This window comes from Gopherus evgoodei, chromosome 3 (assembly GCF_007399415.2).
Source record: "Gopherus evgoodei ecotype Sinaloan lineage chromosome 3, rGopEvg1_v1.p, whole genome shotgun sequence".
Taxonomy (NCBI): domain Eukaryota; kingdom Metazoa; phylum Chordata; order Testudines; family Testudinidae; genus Gopherus; species Gopherus evgoodei.
In genome coordinates, this window is record NC_044324.1 from 211300344 (window position 1) to 211314859 (window position 14516).

A 14516-nucleotide genomic window follows, 5' to 3' on the forward strand; every position below is an offset into this window, starting at 1 on the left:
TACTTTTGTTTTTCTGGTTAAATATATACCTTATCCTTTGAATCCCTATGTTGTAAAATGCAAATTCTAAGAACATCCAAAACATGGGGCTAAACTAAGTTAATGTTTTTCTTGGAACCTTTGAATTTGCACTTCTTGACTTCTTGTGATTTTTCACTGTGCATCGTTAACATCACATTAACATATCCCTAGGCACTTAATGTAAATAGGTTCCCTTAAATGTGATTAAATAGTTCTTATATGTTAATTTATAGAAACTAGGAACAGGTGGTCCTATTGACTAATGCAATGACCTGTCATGTCTGTCAATGCGGTTCTAAATTGGTGTTAAGCTGTAAGAAAATAACTTTTGTTGTTTAATTGTTTATTGCTCTGGTGATTTCCAATTCCAAGCACATCATTATCACAAACACATGATACAGCAGGACTTTATTAGCGGAGTAATAATGTTTCAATATGTTGTATGGTCAGCAGATGAACAGGGAGTTGAAGATTTTATTGCTACATTTTGCCAATAACATTAATACATACATGTATACATTGTCTATGCATACACTATCTCATTATATATTAGGGTCTGGCATAAAGGCTAAATCCTCCGTGAACACGCTGATGCAGGCAATCAAAAAAAGAATGCATGAGGTTAAGGGTCGATAGGCCCAGACTGAACTATTTTATTTATATACATCCAGGAAGAGTTTCTTGCTTCAACGCTCAAATGTTGCCTTGGGTCAGGATGTTTCACTCTGTTTTCACATGCCTCTGATTGCCTTGTGAGAACAGAATCCCAGACCTCTCACAAATATAATTCTGCAGTGGGCATCTTGACCATGGCCCCATTCGTTTGGTTCGTCACAATTCCATCCCTGACAAAATACTGAAATACAACTAAGGGAAAAAATCACGGAAGTTCTGAAAAATAATGGCATATGGGGAGCAATAAGTAGCTAGGTTTACACATATCGAGTCTTGCCAAACAAACATGGCTATTTTTGTTTTGAAAGAAAAGTAAATAAGGAAGTGTTATTTACTCCTCATAACACAAGAACTAGGGGTCACCAAATGAAATTAATAGACAGCAGGTTTAAAAAAAACAACCTTAAACTGAGCGGTGCTCATTAATTCACACAACACACAGTCAACTGGTGGAACTCCTTGCCAGAGGATGTTGTGAAGGCCAAGACTATAACAGGGTTCAAAAAAGAACTAGATACGTTCATGGAGGATAGGTCCATCAATGAAAATTAGCCAGGATGGGCAGGAATGGTGTCCCTAGCCTCTGTTTGCCAGAAGCTGGGAATGGGTGACAGGGCATGGATCACTTGATGATTACCTGTTCTGTTCGTTCCCTCTGGGGCACCTGGCAATGGCCACTGTCAGAAGACAGGATACTGGGCTAGATGGACCTTTGGTCTGACCCAGTAGGGTGCTTATGAAAGCATTACAAAATTGGTGGCTAAAGGCAAAAGGGTAGATATACTCAGATTTTGTTTTTTTAAAGTATTTGATACAGTATTTGTTACATGAGAGTTTGCTTTCCGGATTAATTGAAGTTAGCATGGATAGGAACACAGCCAAAGGGATTGAATACCAGCTTCAGGAACATAAACAAAGAGTAATGATAAACGGCAAAGTATTGAGCTGAGAGGTGTTTATCACAGTACTTCAGGGATCTGCTCTAGGTCTGTTCTCATTTAGTATGTTCAGTAATGCTCTGGAAGAGTAAATGAAACATTTGTGAAAATAGGAGAGGATATTAAATTGGGTAAAATTGCAACACCAGTGAAAACAGAGAGGACTAGTATGAAGAGACCTAGAGAGATTAGAAACATGGGCAGTAAACATCAAAATGCAGGCTAATATGTTTGGGGGAAAATAATCTGAAACACAGTTGTTTAATGGGAGAAAGAAACATGGAAAACAGTAAGATTTTAATGCTCTACCTGACTAGAGCCTGAGTAATTTGGACTCCATGTAGCTGGAATGTGGAGGAGTTGGGGAGGTAACATTTAACTCTGGATGACAGGCTGCAGGCAGCACTCCTTACCTTTTCCCCATGGCCACAGCCCATCATTGCAAGATGCATGGGGGTACTGACGCTACTGTATTAGTGTAAAGGTGGATCTCTGAGCCTTTCTCTGGCCTGCCCCAGGCTAACCTAAAGTGATCTTCCATGTTAGCCTATGCAGGACCAGCCTGGACATCCCTTTCACAGTATGCAGGGTTAAACAAAAAAGTATAAGAAATAATCAGGTCTTAGGCTACGTCCAGACTACCCACCGTATCGGCGGGTTAAAATCGATTGCTCGGGGATCGATATATTGCGCCTCATCTAGACGCGATATATCGATCCCCGAGCGCGCTTATATCGATTCCGGAACTCCATCAACCCCAATGGAGTTGCGGAATCGACAGGGAGAACCGCGAACTTCGGTCCCACGCGGTGAGGACGGGTGAGTAATCCGATCTTAGATATTCAACTTCAGCTACATTATTCACGTAGCTGAAGTTGCGTATCTAAGATTGATTTCCCCCCATAGTGTGGACCAGCCCTTAGTAAGGGCTAACAAACTGCAATTGGTAAAACTTTAATTTTAATACCAAAATTATGTTGTCAGTGTTCCTTTAAAACTTTCATCTTACTATGCCCAGTCTTCAGCAAAGCCAAGTGTCTCTGACAAGAAATTTAGTTTAGAGAGAAAGCTGCAGTGTATGTGATTGTATATCATATACAATGCACTTACATTGGGGATTTTCACATCAATTTTTAACAGTTCACCAAGGGGCAGTGCCCATGTTGAATGTGTATTTTTACACAGCACATAGAAATGGATCCAACTGCTTTCAGTGATAACATCCCAGAGAGATGAAAATGTTTATACTTTTAAAGAGAAGAGGGATTTTCTCTCTTTCCAGTGCATGCTGGGGAAGACAGCCAGGGGAAGATACACTGTACAAGGACTACAGTGCTTAGAGCTGCTAAACATAAGGCGAGCCACCTATGGGACCGAGGGAACAATTTAATTTACACCAGGATTTCTCAGGCCATGTCTACACTTACAGTTTTGCAGTGCTGGTAGTTACAGCTGTGTTCGTACAGCTGTGTAGGGCCAGCGCTGCAGTGTGGCCACCCTGACAGCTACCAGCGCTGCAGTGTGGCCACATTTGCAGCACTTGCAGCGCTGTTGGGAGTGGTGCATTGTGGGCAGCTATCTCAGCATTCAAGTGGCTGCAACGTGCTTTTCAAAAGAGGGGGGTGGGGTGGAATGTGACAGGGAGCGTGGAGGAGACAGAGAGAATGGATTTTTGGAGTTGACACTGTTCTCAGCTCCCTGCCTTGCAAATTCTAAGGACTGGAAGAAACACAGTGCCTACCTTCAATCATTTTAAAAGTTCTAACTCCCTTCCCCCACTCCTCTCTCATTCACTAAATGCAAATTATGTACTGCTAAATACCCGTCAGACCAGATAAGCAACTGCTCAACACGGACTTCCCCCTCCACCTCTGCCGCGTGAGAGTGCTGTTTCTCTCTTCAAGCAAACAGCTGTGAACATTCCAAAGTAATTCCCCTGCCTGCCTCCGCTCGCTCAGCAAACAGGAGCTGTGTTTGATTTTTAAATAAGCAGTTTGGCTGAACTCCGAGCTCTCCCTTTCTTCCGGTTTGTTGTGGACAGGAATTCTGGGATACCTCCTTATACCTCGGAGGTCAATAAAAGCGCTGGTGGGCATCCACACTTGCTGACCAGCGCTGGATCACCAGCGCTGGAATCCCTACACCTGAGGCTCGACCGGGTGTACAGCCAGCGCTGCAACCAGGGAGTTGCAGCGCTGGCCGTGCTTTGCAAGTGTGGCCACATCCTAAGTTGCAGCACTGTAACCCCCTCACCAGCGCTGCAACTCTCTAGTGTAGCCATGGCCTAAGACATTTCTTGTAGCAGACAGCTGTGGCAATCCGGCAGTGCATGTTGTGAGACACAGTAGGAAGAAACTGAAGGTTTTGTTTCCTTTTTGCAAAATTGTATCTTATATGAGCTGTACTGAACTGATTGTCAGACACCTGGATAGGGGTCTCAGTGGTCAGAGAAGACAGACCATGACAATTAAGCATTTATTTCAATGTATGATTCTGTACTCTCTGTTTACCAGGAGTTAACATCTGAGTTTTCCATAAACAACAACCTGTTTTGAGGTACAGCAGGCCCTCGGACATTTCAACATTCCTGTTACTATTTAGACAACAATGAACATAAATATAATTTGCACATTTAATCAACACTACAAAAGCATCACACTGAAGATCTGTGAAAAAACAAAACCACATATACTTTGCTATGCCATACGTACTGCAAATGTAAAAAATTCAGATTAGATTTATTTTCTCTGACCTCTTTCATTAAATAAATCTGTCCATAATCTTCACATTGCTTTTTGATGCCATTTTTCATCCAGGGACATTATTTGTATCCAGGATACATTGTGGGGGGAGGGGAGGAGTTTGAAGGGAGGAAGAGCAGAGAAGTATGAAAAACAACTTTCAGTTGCTAATTGAAAACTATGTGATTGTGATCCAAAAAGAATATGGAAGGCAGGGATGTGATTTACAAATATTCCTTTCTTGGTCTTTGCAAAGTGTAAAGTTAGCCTGCAAAAATATTAGCTTAATGAATTTTCAAGCAAATGGAAAAGTTCAAATAAGTTTCTCTCATTCTCTCTTTTTCAGAAGTGAGTGCACCACATTCAGACTGTTAATGAACTGGTAGACCAAGTCTAGAATCAATTACACATTTCTTTCATTTATCCCATTTGCGTATTCATATCCATAATCAGTCCATCTAGCCAACTACATAATGAAGCTGTGCCCTGTCAATCATAGATCAAACTGTAAGTATTTTCAAGAGGAAACTAATGTATTGAGTTTAGCTGAATATTTAAAAAAATATATGATACCAAGACAAAGCATTAAGGTCTCTAATTTGTAAATCTTATCAATCGATCTACAGAATAAGCACTGCCATATTAGTCCTGAAAAGGGATATCTAAAGTTCAATTGATGGGAAATAGAATTACCCCCAGATATCTTACATAATGAATGTTACCATGCCTACTATACGCACGTAGACTAATGCTTTGACATCCAAATGTGCTCATCTTGTTCATACTCTATTTCAAGCTACACATAATTGTAAATAAAATGTGCATTTTTAATCTGAAGACATGTTAAATTAAGGTAAACTGTTTATCATCCCCTAAAACTACTGTCTAATTTCAGTTATTTAATGATACATTTCTTTAGAAGTAAAATTGATTACTTCACTTTTTTTAATACAAATGAGCTATCTTTTTTTTTTTAGATTGCACTGTGCTAATGCAGAGTGCACAGGATTAAAAAAAATCCAGTTCACAACAGTTTTAAAGTATTCACTTGCTTATGTACATTATATCATTTCACCTTCCTGATCTGAATGTCATTAAATACTTTGTACTCTGTGTACCTACTTTATATGCAGATGCAAAACAAAAATTTGCATTTTTTGGCAGATAAAGAGAGACAGCATGAGGTTTCTAGGCTTGAATTAATTAGCACCGCTCAGTTTAAGGTTCAACCCTTTTATAGCATACTTTATTACTAATATCACTGTTTTGGACATTTCAGACAATATGTTTCATGCTTCATTACATTCAAAAGACGTGATATTTTAAAGCCCTATTCATAAAAAAATGATTGGAGCCATTTTCAGACAAATGTCATATTTGGCACATAAAAAAGTAAAGAATGTGCTTGTCATAAATGATTAATCAGTTTTCTCCTTTTTGTATTGTGTGTACATTTAAAGTATGATACCGGAGTGAGAACTACAAAGCAATATTCCCTGTTGGGAAGGTAGGGAAATTTACAGAATCTGGGAGATCCCACAGGGAAATCAAGGAAACCTGTACTCAATAAATGGTTTCCAGAAGAGAAGGAACTCTCAGAATACATGAGAAGCTGTAAAAAAACACAAAGCTTGTTCTCAGTAATTGCCACTAACTCCAAGGGGTGCACAGGCAGCCTGAAAATGCAGTGATGCAAGTAAAAAACATGGCATTTCTGGCACTCGTGCTGGTCATAAATATAAGGCCCAGAATATGAGCTCAGATACAACAGTGCTATTCCATTCAAATCTAAGGAATTTATAGCATATAACTGAGATCAGAACCTAGCCATGAGCAGATGAAACAAAAATAAGGTCTATTCAGGCAGGAGAAGCAAATTAGGGATTGTATAGTCCATCCAAAGATGAGCAGGTTCCACAGTTATTCAGCACAACAGTGATAGGTGTCACAAGTATAAAGACATACACTTATATATGATCAGCATTGCAACTTCTTTGGAAGTGACTGTGTACCTGTAAAATGACATGAAATTACTGCATTCATGCCTTTAAAAACTCAGCATAAAATTAAAGAACATGAACTGAACTCCACATAAATTAGATGAAACTACTATGTATGTGCCTTGAAAACATCAGCATCTAACACCCAGAGTAATTGGAGTACTGGTGGAATCATCCCATCCTTAAAATAAGAGATATCTTGGAATCACGGCAGAGTAGCCAATGTTGACTTTCTAACTGCACCCTCCACTATATGCTGTTCTGACTGAGGTATGGAATATTTCATGATTTTTAAGCCAGTCATGATTTTCTGCAGTCTGATTTAAGATTTTTGAACACTTGGGGTTGGCAATACTATAATTTAAACAGGACAGCTCAGCCCCAGTGCAGCACTGCTATGCAGTAAAGGTTTCCCTTCATATAACTTTATCATTACCAGTCAGCGGACAGGAACACAGAAGATCAAGTGAGGTGACTCCTTTTTATTCCATGTTTGTACAGGACCTATCATAATGGAATCATGGTCCCTGACTGGAGCTCTTAGGCAATACAGTAATATAAATAAATCATAGGTATTATTTTATTATTTCTCATTTTGATTAAGGGATACTTTCAATATAACAATCAGACTTTTATTTACCTACTACTACCTACCTACTACATTGAGATTATTCCCATTGAAAGAGATTAAAGAAAATATTTTCTTTTCTGCATTTTCAGACTGTTTACAGCTTTCAGTCCATAGTCATATTCTTTATCATTGTTTCTCCCACAATACCCAGCAAGAAAAAGAGAAAAAATTAAAATAAAAAACATGTGATTTAACCCATCACCACATACATCCAAATATTGACACTAGAACCTAGGGCAGAAGTAGCTCATAAAACTAATTTTAACTCTTTTTTTTTTAAAAAATTGACTAGATTTCAAGTTGACAGTGTCAGTGTAATTGCCCTATACAAATATGAAAACAGAAATATCGGGACAGTTCTTTCAACGGTAAAGTGAGCCTCATACCTACAAAAGGAATCTCATTTTGTATCATCATTTTTATTTTTATTCAGATGGCTGAACGTGGCTAAGTACCCTCTTGATATCAACATGACCTAGATCCTAGCTTGTGGAAATGCAATGCATGCAGAGGATCTGTGATTAATTTATTTGAGCATCTACTCTCAGTCTCTCGTTCTGGGATGCACAGTAGTGTAAAAATGTTGTTTCATCAGCAGGCAATGAAACAAATGCTAGCAACAGGAATTCATTGTCCTGCATTCTGCTTAAAAAGCAAACCAGCAGATCATATGGAAACATGAACACTCCAGAGTCTAATAGTAAAATACTGACAGACAGCACATGTGATAAAATGTGATGAAAAGAAAGAAGTTATCTCACAAGTCTATCTATGTTACTCTTGCAGATATGGAGAAAAGAAATCAGGAATGAAAAGGGGAAAAATCAGTGTCTGGGACTTACTTCCTGATACATCTTTATTAATGATACAGCTGTTACTCTTCTGAACACTGCTGATAAGATGGGCAAGTTTAACACAAACATCACTTTCTATTGTCAATAAACAGACTACAACCTTAATATGTTAAACAGTCATTAAAACTTAGGATGCAAGTCTTGGGATAGATCCTTTGCCCAAAATAACAGTGGCACAGCCCATGCCTCCATTCCCCTAATGTATGTTCTCATGTGGGTGAATCTTGCTGATCTCAGTCTTCAACCCATTAGAAGACTTGCCCTTGAGAAGAGTGTCCTTGCCAATAGTAAAAACAGTAAGTGGCCTGAACGCACACAAAGATGCCCTGGACTCACTCTTGACCATGACTAAACAGACCTTTTCTTTTCAACAACTACAAAAGACAAGGCAATTGGTTACCAATGAATTACAGTAGTTGCTCAACCTGTGAGGCCAACTGCAAGTTCACCACATCTGTGGCTTACCTTTTCTCCTGCCTTTTTTTCAATAAAGTTTTTGTTGGAGAGGATTTTATCTTGTTAATAATGTTCATCAACAACAAAGATTCATAAAGCCTTGAAGTATGTTTTCCAACTAGCACATTATGCTCTGGTTTTATGGGAATCATCTGGACAAGGGAAAAGGTCTTGACTGTCGTTTAGTATGACAAGTACAAATTCAAAGCTAGACAGTATTCATTTCTTCATGGAGGTAAATTTTTAAATTAATTTCTGGAAAAGGGCACTGTAAAATAAACTTTTAATTTCAATGCTAACATTCGGTAAGGATTGAAAATTACAATAGGCCAGGTAGCATGTTAGCACTGATACAGTACAACACTTTTTCCTGAGCACATAACAATTTGGAGAGCTAATAATAAAAAGAAATGATGCCGAGATGATGAATGGATGCTATGCAATTAGACCTATTAGAATTCACAAGAGTCGACAGGCAATAATCAAAGCACTTTCATGCTGCCCATTGCAATTATCTTTGCACTTAAGAATCAACAAAGCACATAATGACTTGCACTCGATTAAGAAATTCATGAAAAATGGAATTTTAATTAGCATGTTGAAAATTTGGGCCATTTATTACTTTAAAGGACAACAGATTGTGAAAACTAGTTGAATAGTCATAAGTGTTCAGGAGAGGTTCCCAGTGCAAGATAAATGCTGTGATGTTTCTGACGAGAAAAAATTCCTAACAATTCTCAATGAAATAACTCCTACTGAAGGAACAGCATGGTCAATTATATGTACATTCTGACAGAAATTTTATTGTTTGAGGCTGATTAAAAAGAAGAACATTCTGTTGACATTTTGGATTACTGGATGACAAACGCATCTGAGCAAAGTGACTCAAGGCATGTGCCACAATTGCCAGGTCTATTTTTACATTCTTATCTGCTATATGAGTAGGATGATAATAGATTAACCTATCAGGAGAGATCTCCATATCATAAAATATACTCAGAATAGTAAAATAAGTGTTGGATCAAGTCTTCCTTTTAAAAAGCAAACACTTAAATAAGAGGTTGATTTAATGTCAAGAAGCTGCTTTCAAAGCTATTACTTTTCATTGTGTTTATCTTAGAACAAAACAATTTATTAATATTCTCAATTTATTAATTCTGAAAATTGAGCACTTGGGGGGAAAATCAGGGTTATGCTGAACTCAAATGCTGTATAAATGAATTCCACATTTTAAATATGAAAAAATATATGCACACTCATAACGTGAACAGTGCAGCTATACAAATATGAATAAAATCATCTATCTCAAACAAAATCAATGAAGAATCAATATAATTTAAAACAACACATTTATATCAAAAGAAACATACCATACTACTGTATGCCATCTGTTCCTATGAGCCCAAAATACTTAATACAATATTCACTATAGTGGAGGCAGCATTTAGATCATCGTATACATTTGAAAATGTTCTTCATACCCCTGTCTTCACTGAGTTTACCATCTGTTCTATTATGGAGAAGAAATATTCTAATTTTGGCTTAAAATTTATTGAATCTATGAAACAGAAATATCAGTTGATACTATTAAACAGTCAACATTTACTCACACTTATCACACTGTGGTATTCAAGATATACAGTGTAGTTGTAGCCATGTCAGTCCCAGGACATTAGAGAGACAAAATGGGTGAGGTCATATAATTTATTGGACTAACTGCTCGTATCTCCACTGCTACAATGATCAATACCCCCCACAATACTCCTTTCAAGATCCATGGATGCTACACATGCCTATCACAACATGTGGTATACCTCAGTACGAGTCTTTAATGCCCTGTAACAAATATGTGGGAAAAACCAGACAATCACTATGCTCTCAAATGAACTCTCAGAGGAAAATGATGAGACAAAGAAATCCTATCATCTGAATGTGAACACTTTTCACAAAGCAATCACTCTATACCTGATATGTCAGTCCTCATCCTCAAAGGAACCCTGTACAGCACTTTCAAAAGTGGGAGATTAACTTCATTACTCTGGTAGACACTAAAAGTCATGGACTGACCAGGGACACTGGATTTACGACTTATTACAACAATCTGTAATCCACTAATCTCCTCTTTTTATCCTATGACTGCAGAGGTGTTAACGGGACACTCTACCTTACCTTACAATATATGCTGACTACTTATGCTAAACAATCTGTTCCACCTCGCATTTTCCTAGCCCTGAAGAAGAGCTCTGTGTAGCTCAAAATCTTGTCTCTTTCATTAACAGAAGTCAGTCCAATAAAAGATATTACCTCATCTACCTTGTCTCTCTTGTATTCAAGATATGTCATTCAAGTATAGGGAAATGCCTCAGTATCTCTTTTAGAACTGTGGTAGCTGTAGGGAAATTTTGATTTTCTAACAGAATCGCATCGCTGCTATAGTAACTACTCAAAGAGGTTCTATTATAGAAGTCTCTACATTTGCAGTAAAAAAATCCCAACACATTGGGCCTTGTTCTTAGGTCTATTCCAGCTGCTTTGTGTAAAAATGGCACCATGAGTATCCTGGAACCCACCAAATCCAATCCCCTTAGAATTCTTCCAAGGGGGAAAATGTCAGAAAATGTAGATTCACCACCTCAGCCAGTCCACTATTGGCCCTCGCATAGGTGGCATATCTGGGAGGAAAGGAGCCAAGGTGTCATTATGTCCCTGAAATCACCAGCTGTTGGAATGCCCCCTTGGACATGTGGGCAGCTGGGCACAGATAGAGCAATTTTACATCAGGCTGTAACGTACAACAGGAACAGACAAAACCAGGGAAACAGAAAGTTGATGTAAAGCCACCTCTGCCTCCCTCTCCACATTCTGGTCCTTTGCCGAGGGTAAATTGTTCAGCCCTGAGAATGTGGGGCTGTGTCTTGTAGGACATTTAACAGTCTGCTGAGAACTTTAGCTTTTTCACATCTGATGTTCTTGTAGTTTACAAGAGGGAAAAATAATTGATCTACTTTGCTGGAGTTAAACTTGAGCGATTTCTGTGAACATTATGGGATTTGACTGGTCTAGGTGTTATAATTAAAATGCTTTTTGGAAAGGACTTGAGACTAGTAAATCTCTTTGGAATCCTAGGATAAACACAAGGGGGAATAGATCAAATCGACTGAATGTCTTACTTCAGAAAACATATCCTATCATCATTTTTCATTTTGAAAGCACAATACAATTAACATACAGTAAGTTTACAAAGAACATGTTTACTCCAAAGATGCTTTCTAGATTTCTACAAAAATCTGTTAAAGAATGACATAAGAAAGCAGAGTGCTATTGAGATTAGATTGTAAGTGAACTTGAACTAAATGGATGATTTAGACACAACAAATCTGCATCTTGGCAGGAGGTTAGATGACCCAGATGACCCTTGTGGTCCCTTCTAACCTTATGATTCTTTAATTCTAAATGATTCTCTGTACGACAGAGTTTACAAGCTGATGCTTAGGTACCTTAATAAAATTAGGGATTTGATTAATTAAAGACTTCCTTGAAGCAGCTGTTATTTTACTGTGAATGCATTAATTCATGCATAGAATACATATTGTTGAAAATGAGCATTAAGGATTTAACAGATAATGCATAAAAGAAGAGTACACATCTAAACAGAAATCTCTGATGGGCATAATATAACCTTTGCTCAGAGAACACCACACAGGGAATAAACATAGAGATTTTTCAAAATTAAAGAGCAGCTACACACCTGGCTCCCATTGAAAGTTAACAGGATTTTGGCACCCACCTTCCATTTGATCTTTTGAAATCTACTATTTCACCACTCTCATTAAGCAGCAGCAACTAGTTTGCAAGGAAGAGATTGCAGGTTCCTTGCAACTAGCCATTCTTTCCAATCCCTCAAAAATGTTCTTATACATATTCATCACCTCATGTCCTTTTCCTAAATAAAATGTGGTCATTTAAAAGAGTACAGGGTGGGGAGAGTATTATATGCATACACAGACCCACTATGCACAATAATATTGGTGACTGAAGAAATGCTCAATGTATTTTAAGCCGAAAACTTTTCACATAGTAATCCCTGAACAGAGTTCCTAAGGGAGACATTGGGTTTTGTCCTTCCTACGCACTGAGGAAAAAATCAACTACAACACACTTTAATATTAAATTGTTTGGGGAATTTTTTTCTCTCCTTCAGAGAATGAAATCTGATGCACTTTACAAAACACTAAATAAGAGTTAAGAGAGCTTCATCAAAGCTAACGGGGGAAAGGCCAGTGACTTGTCTAAAAAGGAAAAGAAAGCCAATTCAACATCCTGGTGGCCATGTCAAAAGGAAGTATCCTCTGAGCTGTATGACTGGAAAGTGCCTAGCACATTTTAAATGCTACCACAATCTAAATAAATAAATAATAAAACTACCAGTTACATTAAGTCCCATTTTCAAAAGTGACTGAGGCACCAAGGCGCCTAAATTGCACTGAGAGTTAATGGGACTTGGGTTCCTAAGCCACTTTTGAAAACTGGGATTTAAGAGTACCCACGTCACTTAAACATCTTTGAAAATTTTACTGCTGCTCTTTAACCTGAGTTATTTTCAGAAAGTTCTCTTGCCACTGAGATCTCACTCATTCCTCATGTGTACTTTTTATTTATATATTCATTTTGGAAGGGGAGGGCTGTGGCTTTTGCTATTTTGCTTCAAAACTGTATCTGACTATGAGCATGATCAATAAAGAGCTGCTTCTTTAGATTGTCAGAGGCAGAATAAATAAGGAATATCTGTTGGCATAATGCTACAGATTCTGTATTTGCTTAATTTTGAGCATATAAGTAATCCAATTCCTGTTCAGTTGGAAGAAAAACAGCATTCAATTTACCTTTTGCCACTAAAGAGAATGTTAGTATTGGCATGTACCGTAACTATTAATGTGTTCTTCAAACAACTTTGGTAATACAGAAAACAGAAAAATTCAGTCATGTGGTTTTAATTTTCTGATTGTGATGGAGTATACAGCTCCTAAGGACTCCAAGATCCTGCTGCATTGTGTCCCAGTAGTGTTCCTAGGAGGAGGTATCCATGCAGACAAATGGCCTACTCTTGGGAGATTAATTCTGAGTCATGGCTCAGAGGCAGCTCAGGGAGACACTGCCTGATGGGAATAAATTAAGTACAGCGATCACTGCCTTTTTAAGAGTATGTTGCCTTCAAGAGGGAAAAGAGGTAAGGAGGGGGAGGATGTGCTGACTGGAAGCCATAGGAGGAGCTTTGGGGAAACACACGAGATTCCCTGCAGAATTTGTACTTTGCTTTTGTATTGCTATGTTTACTGCCCAGAAAAATCCATGGATGGGCTGTAGTTAGAGACTTTTACCAAGGTGGCATTAGTTTGCGTTAAGCGAAAATTCCTGTAATAAATTCCTACTGGGAGAAGGGGTTCATGGGTTCACCTTTGAGCCTACAATGGCATTTTTTCACTCCGATCATTCTGTCTCTGCCCTGCTGACATGTTCATGTATAGCAGAGGTCGGCAGCCTCTCAGATGTGGTGTGCCGAGTCTTTATTTAGTCACTCTCATTTAAGGTTTTGCGTGCCTGTAAGGAGGCGCCCTGGCTCCCCGCTGCGCCTGAGAGGGACGAGCCAGAGCAGGTGCCTCAGTGGGCGGAGTCAGCACGGCCTGTCCCCGCCCCCCGGAAGTCAAGGAGTGGGACAGGAAGTATAAAAGCCCGGCCCCAGCGCCCACTTGGGCGCAGGCTGCCGGAGAGGACAGACGCTGGTGCCTGGGCTCCCGCCGGGCCGGACCTGCCCCACGCCCACTACCCAGAGGAGCACTGGCCTGACCTGCCCCGCGCCCATTACCCGGAGGAGCACTGCCCGGACCTGCCTTGCGCCCACTACCCAGAGGAACGCTGGCCGGACCTGCCCCACGCCCACTACCCGGAGGAGCGCTGGACTTGCCTCAGACCCGGTACCCGGAGGAACGTCAGCCTGACCTGCCGTGTGCCCGATACCCCGAGGAGTGGCCTGAGCTTCCCCACGACCGGTACCTGGAGGAACCTATGGTCTGGGACCCACCAGATGACGCTGGCAAGGACCAGGTACCCAGAGAGGGGGAGGTTGGAAGTAGCCCGGGGATAGCCGACCCTGGTTTGGCTCCTGAAGAGCCCGAACCCATGTCAGTGTGTTGTGGCCAGGA

At 39.5% G+C, this 14516-nt stretch overlaps 1 protein-coding gene across 2 annotated transcripts in view; it reads right to left on the reverse strand.

The window, feature by feature from the left end:
* The window catches only part of MACROD2 (mono-ADP ribosylhydrolase 2), a 1360465-nt gene that overhangs the window by 553440 nt on the left and 792509 nt on the right, over positions 1-14516 (reverse strand). The gene's annotated exons all lie outside the window — the stretch shown is intronic.